This window comes from Dendropsophus ebraccatus, chromosome 9 (genome assembly GCF_027789765.1).
Source record: "Dendropsophus ebraccatus isolate aDenEbr1 chromosome 9, aDenEbr1.pat, whole genome shotgun sequence".
Lineage (NCBI taxonomy): Eukaryota > Metazoa > Chordata > Amphibia > Anura > Hylidae > Dendropsophus > Dendropsophus ebraccatus.
Genome location: NC_091462.1, coordinates 25468125 through 25492460, shown reverse-complemented (window position 1 = coordinate 25492460; position 24336 = coordinate 25468125). Strand labels below are relative to the sequence as shown.

General features: G+C 44.1%; 1 protein-coding gene across 2 annotated transcripts in view; it reads left to right on the top strand.

Moving 5' to 3' along the window:
* Positions 1 to 24336, top strand: part of BAZ2B (bromodomain adjacent to zinc finger domain 2B) — a 267049-nt gene that overhangs the window by 64073 nt on the left and 178640 nt on the right. For both annotated transcript variants that reach the window (XM_069982753.1, XM_069982751.1), the window contains exon 2: positions 6146 to 6186. The gene's annotated coding sequence lies outside the window, so the exon portion shown is untranslated. The remainder of the gene's footprint in view (positions 1 to 6145; positions 6187 to 24336) is intronic.

Genomic DNA, 24336 nt, shown 5'->3' with positions numbered 1-24336 from the left:
CCGGACACGTCACGGAACAGCCGGTCTCTGAAAAGATCATCCCGGCGGGTACTGCAGTACTGGCCGGATGATCTTTAGCCCCGCCGTGCGAGCCTGCATCAGAACGCTCCACTACACACTATGGAGCGAGCGGCCAGAGCTACACGCTCCATAGTGTGCACTGAAAGAGTTTTCTGCGGCCACTATTCACTGAATAGCGGCGGGCAGAAAACTGACATGTCAGTTTCTTGCGGCGCCACTAGGGATACCATAGACGGCAAGGTAATGTATATTTTCGTAATAATCACGGCCGGTGTACAACAACCGTGATTTTAACAAAAATATATGTTGTGTGAACATAGCCTAATACAGTGCTCTCTGCTCCCTACTCTGTCCGTGACAGGAACTGTCCAGAGCACATCCCTATAGCAAACCTGGCCTGCTCTGGACAGTTCCTGACATGGACAGAGGTGGCAGCAGAGAGCACTGTGTCAGACTGGAAAGAATACACCACTTCCTGCAGGACATACAGCAGAAGTAAATTAGAAATCTATAAAAAGTTCTGACACCAGTTGATTTGAAAGGGAAAAAAGTTGCCGGAGATCTACAACGTAACTCCCTCAGTTTTGGTAAATGAATGATAAAGAGCATAAATGGGAAGCGCATACAAGGAAATCTCTTTGAGAAGACCCTCCAAAATTTCATTAAAGAATGGTTATTAATTACAGTGGTCTTCAGAAAGAAAATGACTACTATACATAATAGTATAAAGGACTAAAAATCTTCAGCGCAAAATGAGCTCTGGATAAGGAGGTGGTGGTCTCACAGTGGTGGTCCTTGGGAGAGGTTGCACTATATGTGGCTTTTAGGAGAATATTTTGAGGGCACATTTACATATATTAGTTCAGTATTATTGGGATCTATAAGAATCAAGGGGTCCCAAAGCAATGTGGGACTTATCGACAACTACACATTGTATGCTTATGGCATTGGTTGTCAGCTTTTTAGATTATACCCATACCTTTAGGGCTCTATTACACTCTATTAATCGTTCTGTGTAATTGCAGGCAACGATCGAAAAATCGTTCGTATGTTGTTGATCGTTGATTTAGATCTTAGACTAAAACTATCGTTCATCCTTTGCTATAATTCCACATTCGTTTGCTCAAGTGTAATTACACATTTTTCATTGTTTTTCTGGGATCAGAAGGAATAAACGATCATAGTAACGATCACAATAACGATCATAGTAACGGTTGTAACTAACGATCATCGTTCTGTGTAATATGGTGAACGATTTCAGGTTAACGATAAACAATCTAGTTTGCGATAGTTTATCGTTAGTCGTTAATCATTAAAAATCGCTCCGTGTAATAGGACCCTTAGATGGATTGCATCGATTTGGATGCAGTTCTCCCGTCTTGCATGGACTGGGTCATATGACGAGAATGTATAATTAAATAATTAGCATTTTGTATATCTAACCAATAAAACCTACTGCGTGTCCATGTGTGTCCATGTGAACAGACGCCCGGTGCTCTGGAAAATAATATTGATACCTAATAAGAAGCAGCATAAATACAATTTCTAAGTAAATCTTCCATTGTCTCTGCCAAAAGTTCTCAAGACAGCGGCATGACATTTAGTTTTGATTTCCCGTTGCAGAGCTGAGATTTGGCGGATGTTCAGTAAAGGCTAAATTAGGTCGCTTCTACATAAAGTTGTTCTACAGATAAATGAGCCTTTGGTGTCCACTGAATTACAGACGCCGCATTGTAAGAATATTTACTGTAAAATTCCACCTTCCGAGCTGCTTTTTTGGAAACCAGTTTATCTTTAAGGTCAGGCTAACACAGGGAATCTTTGCGGGGACCTCATTTGCACCTATTTACATCTGGTTTTCAATAAAAAAAAAAAACTGGTACAAGATGGGCAGGAAAGGGGAAAAGGGGAAAGGTTTGATGGTCTCCAGCATCTAATAGTATTGTCTCCCCCCCCCCCCCAGGATGATTATTATTTGGGAGATGAATGATGGTATTATATGGATACTGCATGGTTCTATATTATAAAAGCAGGTTATGTGGCTACTATGGGGGTCCCTGGAGGGGAAGGTCTCAGTGTTGAAGAGTGAGAAGAGCCAATTCAGGGCTCTGTTTTCTAAAGGAGCTGCATTCTTGCCCCGCATAAGTATGTTGGACTGGACCAATGGTTATGAAAAGGGAACAGAGAGGGAAGATAACTCCTTCTGCTGAGGGTGACCAAGTTTAACACTATAGTTAGGGTCCCATTTCAATCCATGCTAGTTATCTTCTGTATGTTGTTGGTGTTTTTATCATCCAAGTCACTTTCATCAAGAGACAACCTCTAAAGCCCCTTTTCCACTGGGCGACTATGAGGAGCACACGAGTGCTATCAGCGCTCATTTGCTCCTTGTTCCCTGCTCGCTGCCGCCGCTATTATACGCGGCAGCAATGAGCAGGTGAGTCCGAGGGGGGGGGGGGGCTGCCCAGGTGATCGCTTGATCGTCTGGGCAGCCTATAGCATACAGCAGCGGTCTGCTGCCACCGCTCCTATTCCACGGGGCGATGGCAGCAGATTGTTGCGACGCAATGATCAGCTGACATGAACGATGTCAGCTAATCGTTGCCTTCTATTCCACGGGACGATTATCGCGCGTAACGGACGATATTGGCCGAATACGGCCGATAATCATTCAGTGGAATAAGGCCTTAAGACTGTAGTCAAGGACTAAAGCCCCTATTATACGGGGTGATTCAGAGGTCAGGTCGGCACTTGTTTGCTCCTCTGCTCCTCATTCTCCACTCGCTGCTGGTGCTATTAAACGCATTGGCAGCGAGCAGGTAAGAGCCGGGGTGCGGGGGGGGGGGGGTAGTTAGGCTGCCCGGGTGATTGCTAGATCGTCCGGGCAGTCCATAGACGATAGAAACGGTCTGCTTCGGCCGCTCTTGTGGCACGGTGCGAGCCAGCATTTCACTACTATCGGATAGTTGAACTTTCAACATGTTGAAAGACAACGATCAGCCGACATTGTGCATGTTGGCTGATCATTGTCTTCTATTACACAAGACGATTATCATCCATAACAGTTGATATCGGACGAATACAGCCGATAATCGCTTCATGTAATATGGGCTTAAATTGGTGGTCCACATCATCCCTGACTTGATTTCCCGATACCGCCACTCACACTATTTCCAATTCTCACAAGATACCTGTCTGTGCTCTTGTCCACTCCTCACATAACTGTTTCCAAGACTCCTCCCCCATACTCTGAAACTCACTACCCTGACGCATCCGACTCTTACCCACAATCAGGAACTTCAAAGGCCTTGAAAACCCATCTCTTCAGAACAGGCTACAACCTACAATAAAGGTCTCTATACAACTTTTGTCAGCCATACCCTCAGTTTGTGGCAAATTTGGTTGTCAGTAAAAGAAGTTTGACTATCCACCAAGGAATGATGTCAGTGGAGATGGGGGTTTGGCACCTCCTTATTAAGGAGCCTTTAACAAAAGTAGTGCTTAGACCATTTAAACTTAGACAAGACACAGTAGTATTGCGCTAAATATTTGATCAATTTGGTGCATTTTTATTTTTATCTAACCTTACACCACCTATTGGTTTGCTTAATCTGAACCGGAGTCAAATTTTAGGCCACTCCCCTTTTCTGACTAAGCCATGCCCCTCCCAGTTAAGCCACTCCCCTTTACAGGATGCACCAGAGAAAACATAACAACTGTGTTGTACAGCATGTCCAGAAGATTTTTATATTTTTTTTGCACAAATTGTGTCAGATTTCTGCCTGTTTGATTAACAGTAATTCTGCCCCGATGTCCTCTGTGTTTCTGTAAAATCGCGACATTACCGACACTTTAATGTTTCCCAGTAGGAAAAAGTTCATGCCACCTCCAGACCATTGTGAATAATCCGCCACAATTAATAGGTGTCACGGTGTCATCGTAGTCTTGTAGGATGGAATTTAAATAGATACGTCGGCGATCACTCCTATCATTCTAAACGAATACTAAACAGAAAATCGCTTATTATTTTATGCAGACATGCGAGAAACTTTGGCAGCATTGTCCTTGTGATGGTTTCCTGATTCCGTCACTTTTCCTATGTTATGATAATCAGCCATAGAGCCAGTCCAGGGCCCTGCCAGCTCGGCAGCTTTACGCCCTATGTTTCAGGGCCGGCTAACACACAGCAGATGTACTGGGATTATTTATGGCATGTTTTACAGCCGGTATGTTGGATGACAAGTTAATGGTGCACCCTAAATGTATTGTTTTGCATAATAAAATGTATCATGTGGGTGATTAGATGACTTAACCTTTTCACTGCAGTCAGTCTTCGCTGGTCGCTATATAATCATAAGCCTTAACCAAAGATAAGCTAGGAACATTGTGAGGATCACAAATGAGAAGGAATTGATGTCAGCTTGGTTATAATATTATATACCCACAGTGATATGTAGCCAGGAAGGGGGTACTATTCCCAAGAGCTTACAATCTGCCTCTTTCAAGGCTCCTTCCTTCTAAAATTTTTTCATTGTTTTCTTACCCCAACCAATCTCCAATGGGTACCCCAACCAGTTTCCAATGGGTAAAAAGATGATGAGTTCACAGTGTAAAAGATGTATACCATGTAGTATATGTTGTGGTTGTTTATTGTATTGTACTGGCAGGAGGTGATCTACTACACTATTCCACACCACAAAAAAAGTATACAAATGTTTAATGGAGGCCAATGGATAGGCTGTTATTTGGTGAATGGAGCCCAGTGGATAGGCCTTTATCTGGTAAATGGAGCCCAATGGATAGGCCTTTATTTGGTGAATGGAGCCCAATGGATAGGCTGTTATCTGGTGAATGGAGCCCAGTAGATAGGCTGTTATCTGGTGAATGAAAACCAATGGATAGGCTTTTATCTGGTGAATGGAGCCCAATGGATAGGCTGTTATCTGGTGAATGAAAACCAATGGATAGGCTTTTATCTGGTGAATGGAGCCCAATGGATAGGCTGTTATCTGGTGAATGGAGCCCAGTGGATAGGCTGTTATCTGGTGAATGAAGACCAATGTATAGGCTGTTATCTGGTAAATGGAGCCCAATGGATAGGCCGTATCTGGCGAATGGAGGCTAATGAATAGGCCGTTATCTGGTGAATGAAGGCCAATGGATAGGCTTTTATCTGGTGAATGGAGCCCAATGGATAGGCCGCTATCTAGCAAATGGAACTCAATGGGTAATCCGTTATCTGGTGAATAGAGTCGGTGCGATATTGAGTGTGTATTCCAGGATGTGGACAGTGTTTCAAACTACTAATAAGGCTAAGGGCCCGATTACACGCAAAGATTATCAACTGAAAAATTGTTATATCGTTCGAATTTAATCTTTTGCTGTGTATTCAGGCAACGATCTAACAACTAACGAAAATTTGTTTGTATGTCGTTGAGCGCATCTTTTGAGCTGACCATAAAATCATTGTTAATCGTTCGCTTATCTTTCGGTGTATGTACTAGAGTATACGAACGATCCTAACTACGAACGTAATTGCAATCGTAACTAATGCCTATCCTACAATGTATTATGGTGAATGATTTCAGGTCGTTCCCAAAAGCGAGAAATCGCTTTGTCTAAGGCTTAAAAACATGTGAAACCCTCAATAATTGCAGTTGTGGGACCAAACGTTGCAGGAAATATTGCAAATGTTTAAGAAGGACATATTTAGCTTATAGAGATGAGACCCCCTCCCCCTCTATATTAGGTGACTAGACTAGAGTGTCTAGAGTTTGCATTTCAGCTCGGCCACAGCAAACAGCTGATTAAGAGGCTGCCGGCAGCGAGACCCTCGGTGAACCTCCTCTAGCAGGGAGGCCGGCAATGTGAGAGATTGTTAACATTGGCAATGGTGGGGAGCACCGAGCCAAAAATAATAGTCTGAAGTATCCATATTTACTTACTATTAGGGGTATAATAGGCCATTGCTGCTTCCAAATATTGTTGTCCGCTGTTAGGCTTCATGTAGGAGGAATGTAGATGTGAAGAAACACTAATAAATGTAAAACAAGAATTATTGATAATAATAATAATAATATTTATGATATCACTGTGTCTCATTCCGTTTGTGTTTTTGTTGCAGTGTGCAAGAGTGATGTCACAGAACTGACGACATTTCTTTAAGTAAGTAAAAATTTGAACAAAAATGTACATAAGTTTGGATTACTTTTCGTTGGTTTTAAGTCTGTAATATGCTGTAGTTAGGTATGGTGTGTTCACAAGAAGTTGTCCTTCAGATGGTAGCGGTCCTTTAAGTCAATGCCCAACTCCTTTAAGAGTCTTGAAACGTAACTAGGGATTATTAGCCAAGCCAGAGTCTCCTCCAAAAGAAAGATAAAGTACTAGAGATGAGCATGCTTCAGTCGGATCATTCAGCATCGGTGGCTGAGGAAGTTGGATGCAGCCCTAGGGAGTCCTGGAAAACATGGATACAGCCTATGGCCTATGTTTTCCAGTCAGCCTTCCTCCTGCATCCAACTTCATCAGCCACCGGCATTCAAATGCCGAATGATCTGACCTTTTGGAACAAGTCAATGCCCAACTCCTTTAAAGGGAACCTGTCATCAAGACAATGCTGTCTAATCTATCGCCATCATGTTATAGAGCAGGAAGAACTGAGCAGATTGATATATAACTTTATGGGGAAAGGATTCAGTATAACTTGTAACTTGTTGATTTAAATCCCTGATCATTCTGTAGTAAGGAGTCCAGTGGGCGGTGTCATTCAATGGACTGGACTCTTTACCATGGAAACATCAGAGATTTCAATCAATAAATTACAAGTTATACTGAATCTTTTCCCATAAAGTTACATATGAATCCGCTCAGCTCCTTCTGCTCTATAACATGATGCTGATAGCTTAGGCTGTATTTTCATGGTGCTGGGTTCCCTTTAAGAATCTTGAAACATAACCAGGAATTATTACACACACTATATAGATGGACAATTTTTCTATAAGGTGTATGCACCTTAATAGGGGTTTTACCACCAAAGACTTTTATTCTCTATCCACAAGATAGGGAATAGTGTCTGATCACTAGGTCCTGACCACTGGGACTGTGAGTACAGAGCTTAGCTATTTCTGCACTCCCTTAGACAACAAATGAAGTGGAAGTCATGCCTACCCCAAGCAGAGTCCTATTAATATCAATGGGTCACTGCAATATACATCAGCAACCTTTTTTACCCTGAACGCATGTTTACTAGAGATGAGCGAACCTCCAGAATGCTCGAGTCGATCTGAACCCGAACTTTCGGCATTTGATTAGCGGTGGCTGCTGAACTTGGATAAAGCCCTAAGGCTATGTGGAAAACATGGATATAGTCATTGGCCGTATCCATGTTTTCCAGACAACCTTAGAGCTTTATCCAAGTTCAGCAGCCCCAGCTATTCAAATACCGAATGTTCGGGTTCGGATGGACTCAAACCCAAACCCGGTTCGCTCATCTCTAATGTTTACACTATGGGCCTATGAGCAGGTCCGTAGAGAGTCCAGCATTAAAGCCTTCCGTACAATGCCACACAACTGTATGCCAGCGCCCCATAGGTGACCATAGACGCCAGCGCCCCATAGGTGACCATAGACGCCAGCGCCCCATATGTGAGCATAGACGCCAGCGCCCCATAGGTGACTATAGACGCCAGGGCTCCATATGTGACCATAGATGCCGGCGCCCCATAGGTGACCATAGACGCCAGCGCCCCATAGGTGACCACAGACGCCAGCGCCCCATAGGTGACTATAGACGCCAGGGCTCCATATGTGACCATAGATGCTGGCGCCCCCTAGGTGACCATAGATGCCGGCGCCCCATAGGTGACCATAGACGCCAGCTCCCCAAAGGTGACCATAGACGTAAGATAACTGTTGGCTGAACAATAATGTATCTAACAGCCATCAGTCCCAATTTCGCCATTAACAGGCAGACACAACAGGGTAGGACAGGAGGAATCAATCTCATCCAATCTATGTTTGCACCAATATACCAAGTCCCGGAAGCCTCTCGCAGCCCATAGTTGTTAGATTTTTTTTTTGCAGATCTTGCTGAAAACATAAAGAAACCCCCCACAAAATCTCTATTGTCTCCGGGTAAGTTAAAGCGAGGACATTTATATTCTTAAGCAGAAAAAGCCAATGTTTGTCTTGAATCTTCAGGGGATGATACTCCTTTCCCTAAGCTCATTTAACTGTGTGGAAATTGCATTGCAACCCTCACTTCTGAACAATATTTTGTCAGATGATGATATAAAAAAGATCTATCTGAAAGGAGCTCTTCTCTATAATTTACCAGTCTTTTATATATCCTTCAGTGTTTTTGCTTTTCGCTGTTTGCTTTTTCTTTTCTGTGGATTTGTGCCAGCTCAATGCTCGCTTCATTGTGAGCTGAATAAGACAATCACAAGTCAGGCATGCAACCCTTCTAATGCAAAATAGATAAAGGGGAGTGTTCAGGCAGATCACTTACTAGATATGTAGAACAAGGATGTGGGGATATATAGAAGGCGAGGGTGGCCATTCCCAGACACAGACTCGTACTCCATTGTTCCCCTTTTAGCTGAAAAATAATTGTTAATGTTTTGTTTTGTTTTTTTCTATTTTGTGTCTTGGTGGGAAAGGAGCCCTTATGTGCACAAGTGTTTGCCCATTGTTCGGCTGGGCCATTTACACAGGGGCGATATTGGCCTATATGGTCAATAATTGCAGTGTGCAATAGGACCGTTCTTCACCAGCATACAACTTAGCTTATCTTTATAGGGGAGCCAAAGTTAGGGCTCCTTTACATCTGCAGATCTTTGTCCCTTCGCAGGTGCAAATGGTGCTCGTATGAAATCAGATTAAGTGCCTTTATGGTACGTTTACACGTAACGATTATCGTGCGAATTTGCGCGATAACCATCGAATTCGAATGATAATCGTACATGTAAACGCAGCGAACGATCAAACGACGAACGAGACATCATTCGTTTTGATGTTTCAACATGTCATCAAATCGTCGTTCGCAAAAAATTCGCCGATCGCTCCGTGTAAACAGTCGTCGCGTGATAGTCCGGATGCCCGAAGCCCCACCCGCCGTCCGGCCCCCCGCTCGCAGCCCGGCCCCCCCGCTCATCCGCAGCCCCCTGCGCCGGCTCGATCGTCACCCCCACCGCTCTCATCGCCGCCGCCGCTCCGATCGTCACCCGCCGCCGCCACTCCGGTCGCCACCCCCTGCCGTCGCTCCGATCGCCCCCGCTGGCCCACGGTCATACGTTACCTGCTCCGCGCAGCAGGTCTTCAGTGCACTGATTGGCTGAAGAGGGGAGCCGGGAATTTCAAACGGCTCCTCTTCAGCCAATCAGTGCTCCTCTTCAGCACTGATTGGCTGAAGAGGAGCCGTTTGAAATTCCCGGCTCCCCTCTTCAGCCAATCAGTGCACTGAAGAGCGGAGCCGGGGATGTCTGAAGACCTGCTGGGCAGAGCAGGTAACGTATGACCGCGGCGGGGGCGATCAGAGCGGCGGCGACGGGGGGGGGGGGGTGACCGGAGCGGCGGCGATTAGAGCGGCGGGGGTGGCGATCGAGCCGGCGCAGGGGGCTGCGGATGAGCGGGGGGTCAGGCTGCGAGTGGGGGGGCCGGCGGGTGGGACGGGCTGTCGGCACGCGATCGCAAAACAATCGCAAAACGATTTTTCCGTACGATATATCGTACCGTCTAAACGCTGATCGTTATGAAAAAAAAACGGTACTCCGACATCGTTAATCGTACGATCGGGCCAATTATCGTTTCGTGTAAACGCACCATTACACAGCACAATTATTCCAGCGGCCAGGCTGCACGAACAATACCTGTATCCTGCTCAATGACTGATCTCTGGCACTTTTACATGGGCCGGTTAATGGCCAAATGAGCGTTTCTAGCAATGCTTGTTGCTGATAGTTGGCCCGTTTCCAAGGACACAAATGAGCACCCATCAGTGAGATCGGCACTCACTTACACCGCCTTTACAAGGTATGATTATTTGTACAGCCAGGCCACACGAACGATCTCAGCATTGTTTGTGTGGCCATTAAATGCACCTCCTATATAGACAGATACATGTGCGGCTGATAACAATAATGATTTTATTGCCTGCACAAAGGATTCCATCAGCTGACGATGTGCTTGCTGATTGACTGATCACTGGCCCTTTTACACAGGTCGATTATTAGATAAATGAGCATTCGTATGGTGCATTTACACGGAACGATTATCGTTCAAATTTTTACGATAATGATAACATTTGAGCGATAATCAGCTCGTGTAAACACAGCGAACGATCAAGCGACGAACGATAAATCATTCATTGTGATCTTTCAACATGTTTTCAAATCATTGTTGGTCGTTCACTGAAAATTCGCAGATCATTTTGTGTAAACAGTCTTTCAATGATTCACCCTATGTGTGACATAGGCTTAAGCGATCCTAAAACGATTGGAATAACGATTTTTCAAAACCATATATCATTCCGTCTAAACGCTGATCATTATAAAAAACACAATGTCACTTCGAAATCGTTAATCGTTATCGGACCATTACACAGGACGGTTATTGGATAAATGAGCATTCCTATGAACACTCATCAACGATAATCGGCCTGGATTGGATGATTTTCAACCTTAGGGCTATGTTCACGTACGTATATGTCCGGCCGTAGTTTTGGCTGAAAAAAGTATTCCGTACGGGGCCGCATTGAAATCCACGGCCGTGAGTTGGAACAGTTCCAGCCGCAAACAATGGTCTTGGTAATTTTTCACGGCGCCGTATACGATCCGGCCATAGGCTCATACGTAGTGTGCATTGTGCGGCCTTATATGGTATACTTTCAAGCGTACACATCAACCTGTGTTCAGTTATTTAAATAAAATCTGCTGCGGATCTGCTGGGATAAGTGTGAACGTACCCTTAGGGTACGTTCACACTGAGTAAAACAGGTGGAAATTCTGAGCGGAACCCCACCTGCCTCAGTGTAATATGTTGCTTGCCTCCGCTCTCCGCTCAATGAATTGACAAGTCATTTATATACGCAAGCAATCATCTGCCAGATCTGAGACATATTGCTTAGAATTTTTAGATTAGCTTTTTAAATGTTTGACCCTTTTGTTTGTCTGCAAACGTCCAAGAAAACGTTGGGATCAAATCTAACAATATGGGCTAAACTGCAGACTGATTTTCTTAACACATGGGAGTTTGGATAAAGTGTTTGCCAATTGTGATTACATCTCTTTGAGTTTGAACAAAGGGACAGTATTCGGAGAACATTACTTTCCAAAAACAATAAAAGGCTTATACAGTGATCGTCCTTATAATACCTGACAAAACTACCACTGGAAATAGGAATGGGAGCAAAATGTTATGTAAAAAGGTGGATCTGTAATATGACTCCTATAACCTGGTACATGCTCATGCTCTGCCATACTGCTGCTAAATGTAGAGGTATGCCCCCAAGCATACAACATTACATACAGTAAATATTCTTCTCTAGGAGCTTAAAGGAGTACTCCGATCAACTGCTTTATAGATCTATAGATTTGTAATTTACTTCTATTTAAAAATCTCCAGTCTTGCAGAACTTATCAGCTGCTGTATGTGGTGTATTCTTTCCAGTCTGTGGCCATGTTCATACAATGCAAGAGACCAGCTAGGTCATGGAACGGCCAGTCTCAGAAAAGATCATCCCGGCCGGTACTGCAGTACTACCGGCCAGATAATCTCTAGTGCTGTTGAATTCTTATGCGGGTGCATCCGTGCCCGTCCACATCAGAACTTCCCACTGCACACTATGGAGCGTGCGGCCGGAGCCGCACGCTCCATAGTGTGCACTGACAGCCGCACGCTCCATAGTGTGCACTGACAGGGTTTTCTGCGACCGCAGAAAACTGACATGTCAGTTTCTTGCAGCGCCGCTAGGGATCCTGGCCAGAGTGTATACACTCCGGCTGGGATTCTATAGGCGGCAATGTTACATATATTTTCATAATAATCACGTCCGTTAATGCAATCGACTACAACGGCCATAGTTTTATGAAAATATACGTAGTGTGAACATAGCCTGACACAGTTTTCTCTGCTGCCACCTCTGTCCCTGTCAGGAACTGTCCAGAGCAGTAGCAAATCCCCATAGAAAACCTCTCCTGCTCTGGACAGTTCCTGACACGGACAGAGGTGACAGCAGAGAGCACTGTGTCAGACTGAAAAGAATATACCACTTCATGCAGGACATACAGCAGCTGATAAGTACTGTATGACTGGAGATTTTTAAATAGAATTAAATTACAAATCTATATAACTTTCTGAAACCAGTTTAAAAATAATGTCTGGCTTATTGTTCAGATTGGGTAAAAATATATATAAAAAATCTATACTCACCTGCCTGATTCCCTGCCAATGCCTTTCCAGTGGCCCCCGTTCATACTGATCACCACTTCCTGGTCTCCACCTATCCCACAGAAATCAGTGTCCCGCCTTTAGCCAGTGATTGACAAAGTGGGCGTTTCCTTGGACCAGGCACCTGGGTAACGGTGGGGGATCAGGCAGGTGAGTACCACTCACATTATTGTATTGAGCACAAATACAAACGCTGGACAAATCCCTTTAATCATGATGAAAAAGCCTTTAATAATGTATTTGTCTTCTGATAAATGGCATATGATACATATCAGGATCACCATATACATATACAACCGCCATGCAGTGCACACCACTAGTATTATACCGTTCTAAAACATAAGTAATATATTTAAATTCCTCTAAGTAAATCTGCTGTTTATCTCCTGATTTAACTCAATCCAAATGGCGTTTGTTTACAGAGAGGGAATAAGTCATAACTTGTAGAGCGGTCACCCCGTCACAATACTGGCCTCTTCTCCTCATTTCCACATGGTGAGAGGTCTATAAGTGAAAATAGGGCTCTGTCACTGGCATATTGAAGACACATGTACGCTGCTCTGGTTTTCTTTCACTGAATGCTGACAAATGTACGCCAGGCTCAGGACTGGGGCCCAGTTAATCAGGGAGAGACAAATAACACGTTGCTCGCAAATTACACTCAGGACCTTGCAGGCAGCCACGGGGTTAATATGAGCCTGCTAGGAAGAACAAAGGAATATGCTAAGGAATGCAGCGTCTAGAGAGGGATATGTACTATATTTGTGCTTTGTATGCCTACTTAGAGAGAAAGTAACAAGGGCTCTTCAGGATGTCACCAGGATTCCTGCAGGGATATTTGCACAATCCTGTCATGGTGAAATGTAGTGGTATAAAAGTCTGATCAACAGTATACCCCTTGTATTCTGAAACTGGGGCTATTCATGGACATGGAAGACCGCAATGTCCGTCAACAGGTCGTATACATTGACTCCTATTAGTAGTTGTAGTATGGTAGTGGGACCATTGGCTATTAAAGTCTATGGATACATCAAATCATCGAAAAAAAGCTTTGTCCAGCAAGTTCTTGTCAAAGTAAAAACAACAAATTTTATTTCATACGTATTAAAAGGAAAGGAGGACACATTAAATAAAAACAATAGCTCCTAGAGGATATTTGTAAAGAACATCTACACTTTTCAAGATCCATATCTGGGCTTTTTAAGGGAATCTGCCACCAAGACAATGCTATCTAATCTATTACCATCATGTTATAGAGCAGGAAAAACTGAACAGATTGATATATAACATTGTGGGAAAAGATTCTTTTTTTTTTTAAAACATACTTTATTAAGTTTTACAAGAAAAAAGAAAGTAAGGCAAGTATCATACAGAATGAGGGAGCCGTATGGCTAGAATGATGTACAAAGCAGTAGAAAACTTTTCGTAAGTACAAAAGCATAGTTAAACAATCCATGTGAAGATACCCTGAGAGGTACTAATGATAATGTCCATCTGTAGTGTAGATGTTTAACCAAGAGGACTGTTCATACCACTCCAGATGACCTACGTGGCCTGAGCAAGAACAGCCGTATCAACTAATCGCATCTTGCCACAACATAAAACCGAAAAACAATAAGAAACCAAAAAAGAAAAACCAAAAACAAACACTTGTTCCGTCTCAGCTCGAATAGATGTAGTGTATGGCAGAGTTAACCAAGTCCCCCGTTGGCACATGCATGCAATATCCTTATAGAGACAGTGCTAGTCTAGTATTATTGGCTTCTTGCATATCCCGCCACCCAAAAGGCTTATAGGTATACGTATAAGGAACCGGTGATATCGACCCCTGGGGGGGTCACACAGTCTTCGGGTTAGCCTAGACAGTCGTGTCACGTAGTGTCTGGGGCCTGTCGTACCTCTAGAATCTTGAGGTTACCTAGTGACCCTTTAAGATCGGACTGGCAGTACCACGAAGTCATCCTGAAATGGTGCATCAAGCGATGCCTCCTTTCAGCTGATGGCCAGGCCTGTACATAACCCTTCCACTTGCTAAAAAATGATTTTGTGGCGTGTTCCTTGTTTCTTAATGTTAATGTGAGTTCATAATGGAATATAGAATCCATATAGTCTATGATTTCCCCAACCGTGGGAGTGGTGGGCTGGAGCCAGTGCCGTAATATGCATTTAAGCCCTACTAGTAGAAATAGGTGTATCCCCTTGTGGGCCATTAGTGAGGAGGTGGGGTCAGAGGGGTCCTTAGGAACATAATGTAATATATAGGCAAGAGGATCAAGTGGGATCTGAGTGTTCCATACTTGCTTGATAAATGTTTGTACCTCCCTCCAAATCTCCTGAACTTGTGGGCATAGCCACATACTATGGAGTAGGTCTGCTTTAGGTAGTTTGCATTTAGGGCATTTGTCTAGGTGGATAACTTGGGTGTCTCTGAATGGGATATTGAATGCGTATGTAGCCCTATGTACCATGCGTAGATGGGTCTCCCGTAGTGTCTCACTAGGGGTCGCCTGTCTGACACAATAGATGCCTTTTTTTATCTTGTCGGGGAGGTCCTCAACCTGTATTTGTGGTGCCCATTTATTTAAAACTTTAAGTTCTACCAGTTTGAGGTGGAGTTCCTTAATATTTTTGTAAATGTCGGACAGTGAGTCATGTCTGCTTGCCGGTCCTATGAGAGAGTCAAAGGCATTTGGTCTTTCTATAGTCTCGCATTGCGAGGCTAAGGCTTTAAAGTGGGATTTTAGTTGTATGTATTGCCAGGCTTGTTTCCCAGGATAGAAACCCTCCCCTGGAGAGATCCAACAGATCCCCAAAGCTACGTACCTCACGTGCCATCCAGTCTCTATAGAATTTATTAGAGGAGCCCTGGGGGAAGCTTGGGGAGTGCCACAAAGGGCAGAATTTAGAGACTACGTAGGGTAGATTATAAAGTTTCCTGACCTGTTTCCAGGTGGAAATAGTGTCTATGATGAGTGGATTGGATCGTACACACCCTGGTAAGGACGCAAATTTGGAGTGCAGTAAAGCTGCCAGCGACCATGGTGCGACTAATCTGGATTCCAGAGCATAGTTTGAGTGATAGTTGGTGTGTAGGATCCAATCTCTAACGTGGCGGAACATAGCTGCAAGATTGTACATCCTGAGATGAGGTAGTTGCACTCCCCCCACCAACTTGGATAAGCACAATGCGTCATAAGATATACGGGGTCTTTTCTTTTGCCAAATGAATTTTATAAAAATGCTTCTCAACTTGTTGTGGTCGACATGACGGAGGAGCAGGGGAATAGTTTGCATTGGGTATAAGATCTTGGGGAAGGAGATCATCTTGAGAAGATGTATACGGCCCATCAGGGAGAGAGGCAGGGAGGACCATCTGGAGAGTTCCAACTCTATTTTCTTTATTAGGGGCGGATAGTTTAGATTATATATTGAAGTGGGAGATTTACCAATTTTTATGCCTAGATATGTTATGTGGGAGTAGTTAATCGGGATGGGTAAATGTTCGGGAATATCTGTTCTATTTAAATTTCCATTTAAAGGTAATAACTGACATTTGTCGACGTTGATCTTATATCCTGAAAATGATCCAAAATGGGTCAGGGTTTCGATCAACGCCGGCAAATGGTCACGAGGGGAATTCATGAAGATAAGAGTATCGTCGGCAAAGCAAGCCACCTTGACCTCACAGTCACCTACCATGATTCCTTTATAGGTCTTGGTTTGGATGAGGTGGCGGACCAGAGGTTCCAGGGCTAAATTAAACAATAGAGGCGAGAGGGGGCAGCCCTGTCTGGTGCCCTTCTGAAGTGGAAAGGCCTCAGACAGGTTGCCTGGGGTGTGCACCCTGGCCATAGGACTTGAGTATATAGATTTTAGGAAAGTGCAAAAATTACCTGAGATGCCAAATTTTTCTAGTGTCATATCCAGCCAGGCCCAGCTAACGTTGTCAAAAGCCTTTTCGGCATCAACTACAAAGAGGGCTGGGGCCTGACTGGAATAACCCTGTGCGCTAATTGCCATCTGGGCCGCCAGTACTGTTCTTATGTTAGATACCGCCGACCTACCCATAACAAAGCCGGACTGGTGGGGTCCTATCAGATCCGGGAGGAAGGAGCCCAATCTGGCGGCCAATATCTTTGACAGCAGTTTAAGATCCTGATTGATCAAAGATATTGGTCGGTAGGATCCCGGGAGGGTAGGATCCTTTCCTCCTTTGTGCAGAACTTTTATGTGGGCTGTCTCTCCCGAGCGTAGTCGGCCACCTTCCGTCAGTATGGCATTAAATGTGCTTACCAAGTCCGGGACAAATTTTTCAGCCAGAATCTTAAAGTATTCCCCTGAAAATCCGTCTGGACCAGGAGCCTTGTTATTTTTTAGTAATTTGATGGTCATAGCGACCTCTGTCTCCGATATGGGTGCGTTAAGTGATTCCAGGGCCTCACCCGTCAGTTGCGGTAGCTGCAGTGCAGCTAAGAAACATCTCCCTGCCTCCAGGTCCAGCGGGCCTTGCGTATATAAAGTCTGATAGTAGTCTTTCAATATCTGTGAGATTTGTGACGGATCTTGGTGTAGGGATCCATTTGAGTGACGCAGTGATTTTATATGCGTGGGTTTCCATCGGCCCTTGGCTAAATTGGCCAGCATCTTTCCTGCCTTGTTGCCGAAGCGGTATAGGTCCGCAAACCTCTGGTCTCTATAGCAGTTTTCTAGGGTGTCTTGTGCTCTATCAAAATTATACTTGGCCTCTACCCATCTGTCTCTGTTATGGGGGGATGGGTGTTGTACGAAAGCAGTATAGGTCGACCTAAGTGCCGTGGATTCCTTATTAAAGTCAAGGGATGCTTTTTTCTTGTGGGCCGTAGTGTAAGCTAATATTTTACCCCTCATGACAGCTTTAGATGTCTCCCAATATAATATTGGAGTTGTGGAGTGGGCTGCGTTGTCAGAGGAGAACTCAAGCCACCAATGTTGGAGCATTTGTTGAAAGTCTGTGTTCCCAGCCAGATAAGTGGGGAACCGCCATACTCTATCTCGGCCTCTAGGGAAGTCCTCCCTGACAACCAAGCTCACTGGGGCGTGGTCTGAGATAAGTAGGTCGTGGATGGTCGTGTCCTCGATTCTATGGAGGAGAGATGGGGATGCAAAGAAGTAGTCTAGTCTCGACCAAGCATTCTGGGAATGGGAGTAGTGAGTGAACTCCCTTTCCATGGGGTGCATATGGCGCCATGTATCAGTGAGACTAGTTGTGTCTAGCAATGGCTGGATGTGTGTATCCTGTAGGTGGTTGGATGAGCCCACCAACCGCGATCGTTTGCGATCCTCCTCCATATGTGCCACCGAATTAAAATCCCCCCCTAGTAACTTGTTCATTTCGCCGTCCTGTAACACAATCGTTTCTAGCTGAGAATAAAAACTCCGTCTTTCAGAATTGGGAGCGTATATATTGTGGAGGGACAGCCGCCCTGCTGGCGTATCTAACAGTAAACTATGTCGCCTACCCTCTGTGTCACAGGACTGCGAAAGAACGGTATAGTTACAGTTTTTATGTAGAAGGGTAAGGACACCTGCCTTTCTATCCACTGCCGGGGATCCAAGCGCCTCGCCTACCCAAAATTTATTCATTCTAAAGTAATCTGCCTCCGCGAGATGAGTCTCTTGGAGCATTGCTATGTCTGCCTTAAGCCGTTGTAAGTGGCGTAAGATCTTAGAACGTTTAGATGGGGACCGTAGGCCCTTTACATTCCATATAACAATCTTCATGAATCAGTAAAGTGGTGGAGGATATGTAGGCGAGGCGCTTGGACGTCCCAGACCCTGCATGAGGGCTATGTTCGCTTCAACCTATTGGGGGAATACTCTAGCATCTGAGCTGGACGGAAAAACAACAAACAGGTAACGCTATAAACATAAAACAAACAATGGGCTCCGATTGGAGCTGCGAGAAAGTAACACATCATGGACTTCGCTTTTTTCGCGGAATGGGGTGGATCCCGCACATCCACCCTTACATAATAATGTGGCTGCATATCTGGTATAGCGTGGAGAAGACAGCCACCGTGGCCTCCCCACTGATGTAAAAGATACAGCAGCATATTCTAAGCCACGCTATAAGGAACATGTAAAGACAGTGGAACAAACTAGAAAGTACTAAAAGGTGCTCTCTACCACATGACATTGGAGCCAAGGTGGTATAGATAAAGTAAACCTTAGTTAACTGCGAAACAGAAATAACATCATAAATGAGAGATAAGTAGTCTCTTGTATAAGGATACGAAGGGGTATGGAGGTCATAGCAGGAACCTCAGCTGAGATTTTCAATCCATAGTGTCCTGGGAGGATTCCGGGCTATTCAATCTGCGACGCTTGTGCTTGTCCTTGTCCTGTGCTGCGTGTAGATTCTTAACGCCCACAAAATGGGCCGCATCTTCATGGTTAGGGAAGACTTCCGAGGTGCCATCTGCCCTGAAAATTCTCAGTGACGCCGGGAATTGCAGGACAAAACGGATCTGACGTCTGACCAGTTCAGTACAAAGTGGGGCGAAGGCCTTCCTCCTTTTCGCCACCTCTGCCGAAAAGTCATGGAATAATAGGATTTTGTAGCCCCTGACAACTGTGTCCGCCTGGTTTTTCTTGTACATTTGCATGAGTGTGGTTTTGTCGGCATAGTTCAGATATTTCACTATGACCTGGCGGGGTTTCGGCGCCATGTTGTTGCCGGTCGCTGTGCGCGGAGGACCCAATCTATGAGCCCGTTCCACGATGCATGGCGCTGGCAGACCCAGTGCCTGGGGCAGTTCTTCTGCACAAATCTTAAATAAGCATGGAGCCGCGACGGATTCGGGCAGTCCCACTATCCTCAAATTGCTCCTCCTGGAGCGATTCTCCAGATCTTCCGCCTTGTCCTGCAATGCTGTGATTTGGCGTGTGGATTGTTGGAGCTTAGCTTTAGTGTAGGTCAGCTCAGTCTCCACTATATCTAGGCGGGTCTCTAGCTCAGTAATCTGTCCCGTATGCCTGTCTATGTCCCCGCGTATCTGAGAGAGCGCTGCAGTTATTGTGGCATCAAGCGACTCTTTCAGATCCGGGCTCATTATGCGGGCCACCTCTATGGCTAGCGATTTGCATGTAATCTGCAGTCCTGGGACAAGTGGCTCACCCATGTCGTTTATAGCCAGGTTATCAGTCTGGGAGGGAGGAATCCCCTGGCTCGAAGCTGCTGCACCTTCCGTGTCTGTTGTAGCCGGCGCCATCTTAGATCTCGCCTTCACATGTGGGTTCGGCGCTGCTGCTGCCTGGGATAGCGTTGTCGCCTCACCGCCACGCTGCAGAAACCGCTCCATCAGGTAGCGGAGGTAAGCAGGAGTAAGCCGGTAGGTATGGGGACTCACCCCGGGCAAAATGGGTGGCGGGAGGGCAGATAAGTGGGGTGCCTGGTGCGGAGCTGCTCCCTCACGCTGCTAGCATCCGCGCGCCGGAACCGGAAGTTGGGAAAAGATTCTGTATAACTTGTAATATGTTGACTGAAATCCCTGATCATTCTGTGGTAAGGAGTCCAGTGGGCGGTGTCACTCAATGGACTGGACTCTTGAGCATGGAAACATCAGAGATTTCAATCAATAAATTACAAGTTATACTGAATCTTTTCCTATAAAGTTATATATCAATCCGCTCAGCTCCTTCTGCTCTATAACATGTTGCCGAAAGCTTAGGTGGCATTTTCATTGTGACAAGTTCCCTTTAATTATAAGTGTCGGAAAATCACTTACGTGACTTATCAGCATGTAATGCAAGTTTTTGCTTTGACTGTGGACATACATCAGATTTTCCAGGGTATACGCTAAGGGGGAGATTTATCAGAGGGTGTAAAATATAGACTGTTGTTAGCTGCCCACAGCAACCAATCACAGCTCAGCTTGCAGCTCTGGTAAAATGAAAGCTAAGCTGTGATTGGTTGCTGTGGGCAATTTACACCAGTCTATATTTTATGCCCTTTGATTAATCTGAACCTAAATGTTAATAGTGTACATTGTAGTTGCCAATGTGATCTACGTAACCACGTGAAAGCAACCTTAGAGGGATAAGCCTGGAAGTTTTTATTATTATTATTATTATTATTATTATTATTATTATTATTATATGTGGTCTGAGCTGCAAGCAAAGAGGTATACATACCTGGCTCACCTACCCGGTTTCTCAATCACCCGATCCCAGTCGTGGTCCAGTTATAGACAGGAATTCCCACTCAGCGAATGATGAGAATTGACAGCAGAGAGATCTAACTAGTAAGGAAGAGGACTGCAGGAAGAACCAATACTTGGAAACCAGCAGTGGCAGGGAGGTGAGCCAGGTAAAGATATCTTTTTGTTATTTTCCCTGAACTTGGCAGTGGTTGAACCCATGCTAAGGGCCCTATTCCATTGGACGATTATCGTTCAGATTATCGTTAAATCGTTCGAATCTAAATAGTAATTGTTCGGTTGAAATGTAGTTAACGATTAAAGACCGAACGAGAAATCGTTAATCGCTTTATAAGACCTGGACCTATTTTTATTGTTGCTTGTTCGCAAAACGTTCGCATTGAATAAGACGTCGTTCGGTCGTTTGCAGTAGATACGAACGCAATAGCGATTGCAAATACGATCATAAGTAACTATGATCGTTCCATGGAAATGAGTGAACGCTTTCAGGTCTTTCGTAATAGCGGTCGTTTTAGATCGTTAATCGTTAACAATTATACGAACGATAATCGTCCGGTGGAATAGGGCCCTAAGGGTACTATTAGACAGACCATGTAAACAAGCACCAATCTACAAGATCAATCACTTACAGAGCCTATTACAAGGCTGATCAGCTGATGGATGAACATTTGCTCATTAATTGGCTGATCACTGGCTGATCATAGTATGATAGTATCACCTGGTTCCTTAGATATGGGGAGATGCTTAGTCATAGTCAGTACTCTTCTCTATCTCAAAAACACTAAAATAAAAACCTGCTTTGACTTATAGGTCGGCATTGATGGCATATTTTGTAGATGTAGATGGTAATACCCCTTAAAGATCTGCTAAGTCAATTGGAAAATTATATTGATGGTTGACCAACAAGTATGGAGGAAGGATGTAATCCCGATACTTACTGCCTTGGTTTATTCAGGCTATTATGTAATGATTTAGGTTCTTACACCAGTTGCACTCCTTTATTCCGCTTTTAGTAGTAATATGGGGGCATATCTGTATCTATATTACAGCAGCTAATCCCAGCCTATAGCAGGGTCCGATCATCTCAACCAGGACTTGCACCTGTAATACAGAAGCAATAATGCCCCCATATTATGCTACAGCGAAACTGGCTTTACCAATAGTCCATGTCCTGCGGTAACTGGGGAAACTCCATAAACAACAGCATTGGATGGTGGGATTCATTTATTGTTAGTAACAGAAAGATGGACACAAGATCAACTGAACTGTGATCCTGTGGACTACAGAGAAGAGAAGCCAAGATGCCAACGACTTATATAACAACTCAGGCAGGGGAAAGCCTCCGAAACCAACGCCCCCTATGGGATTTTATCTATAATTTTTTGACTGTGGATTTGAAAAGCATTTTTCATCATTATTTTCCCTATTGTGAACAGAGCCATAGATAAAAATAGCTTGCTTAATTTATAATTCCTGACTTCCTCCATTGATATAAAGCTGTTAGAATATAATTCTCACTTTGCCATTGTAACGGCTTCAGTCTGTATAATTATTATACCGGGGTGTAGCAATCGCATATTTATTTATACTTGTAGAAATACATTGTGCCGCAGCAAGAAGGGGGCAAGTACAGCTTTCATCGAAATATTCTGTTGTTTCAGCAAAAGTGTTGCCTAATCTGAGTTTGCAGGTTCATCCGCCGCACATACAGTGGTTGGTAATCTTTCAGGTATAACCAGTAGATTGTATTATACCTAAAGGCCCCCTATGCCTTCAATAACTGATAGCCGAACGATCGTACGACTGTCAGTTATCTCTCTCCCATCCTCCCTATAAACAAGAACTTTCCTGTGTTCTCTATAGGGAGGGGTAAGCTGCAGCCAACAACTCTGGCTGCAGCTTATATCTCCTAGAACAACAAGAGTCAGCCAGTGGTTTTCCATTACGCCCAACTTCTTATCTCTACCAACATTGTCTGCCGGTGGTTGGTCAGGAGAGCCCCATACACTTTATACCAACAGCCGAACCCACCACGAGTGGCTAGTACCCTTCAAAAGTATAAGGTGTAAGGGGACCCTAACTGGCAGCCTGAGAGGGGCTTAATAAACTCCAAAGGAAGAAGCCCCTCTTCTTATGAAGATGACCTCCTTTTTAGAGAATACCATTCCCAATAAACATATATGTTCTACATAAAATAGAAATTGTTCAATATTCTCTGTTATTCCTACAGGAAATATACAACTAAATAACCAAGTGGGTGTTACTAGTTGGGGGTGTGTCCCTAAACTGTCTCACACTATCCAATCAGGACTTTCAGTGCCACATTCTGCAGAGACACCCCCCAAATGGTAACACCCAGATCACTTCATTGTTCTGTGTAGCTGATCCAGAGCTATCCTCCTGAATAACATGGACAATAAGAAGTCCTTTTCATTATGTGCATGAGCCCATTAGTCCTCAATATTCATGAGCTCCAGCAAACTCCGCCCACCAGCTGCTGATTGGCAGTTATCTATCCATGCTGTGTATAGGCAGTCACCTATCAATCAGCAGCTGGATGGTGGGGTGTGGCAAGAATCCTATTCTCCTGCATACTAGGAGAACGGCTGAACAGAATGATGTAAGTAATACACCGATCTGTTCAGCATTTATATCACTAGTTTATGCTTCCCTCAGTTAAAGCGATATAAACCTAGTGACAGATTCCTTTTAAACATTTTACTTATTAATAAAACAGCATGAATTCTGTATCCGTAAAAGAAATCCCATCCCCTATAAAGATATATAACAGAATCTGTCAGCACAACACGTTCAACCTAAAGACCTTATAGATGAACATTCAATTTAAACATATGTCTTGCGCACTATATAGGTCTTAGGAATTCACTTTACAGCGTATAACAGATACAGACACCCAAAGAGGGTCACACATCCAGTATCTGCTTGATATTAGCGCCTGTGTTTGTATTTATTGCTACCTATACATATGTTACTTTTAGCACCACTCGCAGTGCGTCTGTTTGTGGTGTCAGTTTAATATGCGAGTCACATTAGCTGAAAGAAAACACACTCCGCAAACCAGAAATGTTAATTTCTATTCACGTCAGAAAATAATCTATCCAGATTTCCAAGTAACCTTCGTGAATAAGAATCTGTACAGTATTCTCTATCTGAGGTTATATAGAGAAGGTTGGGGAAGGGGGGGGGGTTGCTTTCAGACTGAGATATAGGGGGTAGGGTTACAAGGTATATAGTAATTGAACAGGTTATCCCATAGTTATAAGATATCTCCTATACACAGAATTATGGATAATGATCAGTAAGAGATGCTGGGATCCCCATGACCACAAGATAGATCAGTGTATAGGTGATAACTTTGAATCTTGGGGAAATAATAAAAAAAAAAAAAAAAACACATGCAACATCTTGATGCTGGACCAGACCTTTAAATTATTTTAGATCTCAGACCAAACCCCTAAATAATCAGACCCCAGACCAAACCCCTTAACAGGAACCCATCACCATGAAAATGCTGCTTAAGCTATTGGCATAATGTTATAGAGCAGAAGGAGCTGAGCGGATTGATATATGTCTTTGTGGGAAAAGATTCAGTATAACGTGTAATTTATTAATTGAAATCTCTGATGTTTCCATGCTCAAGAGTCCAGTC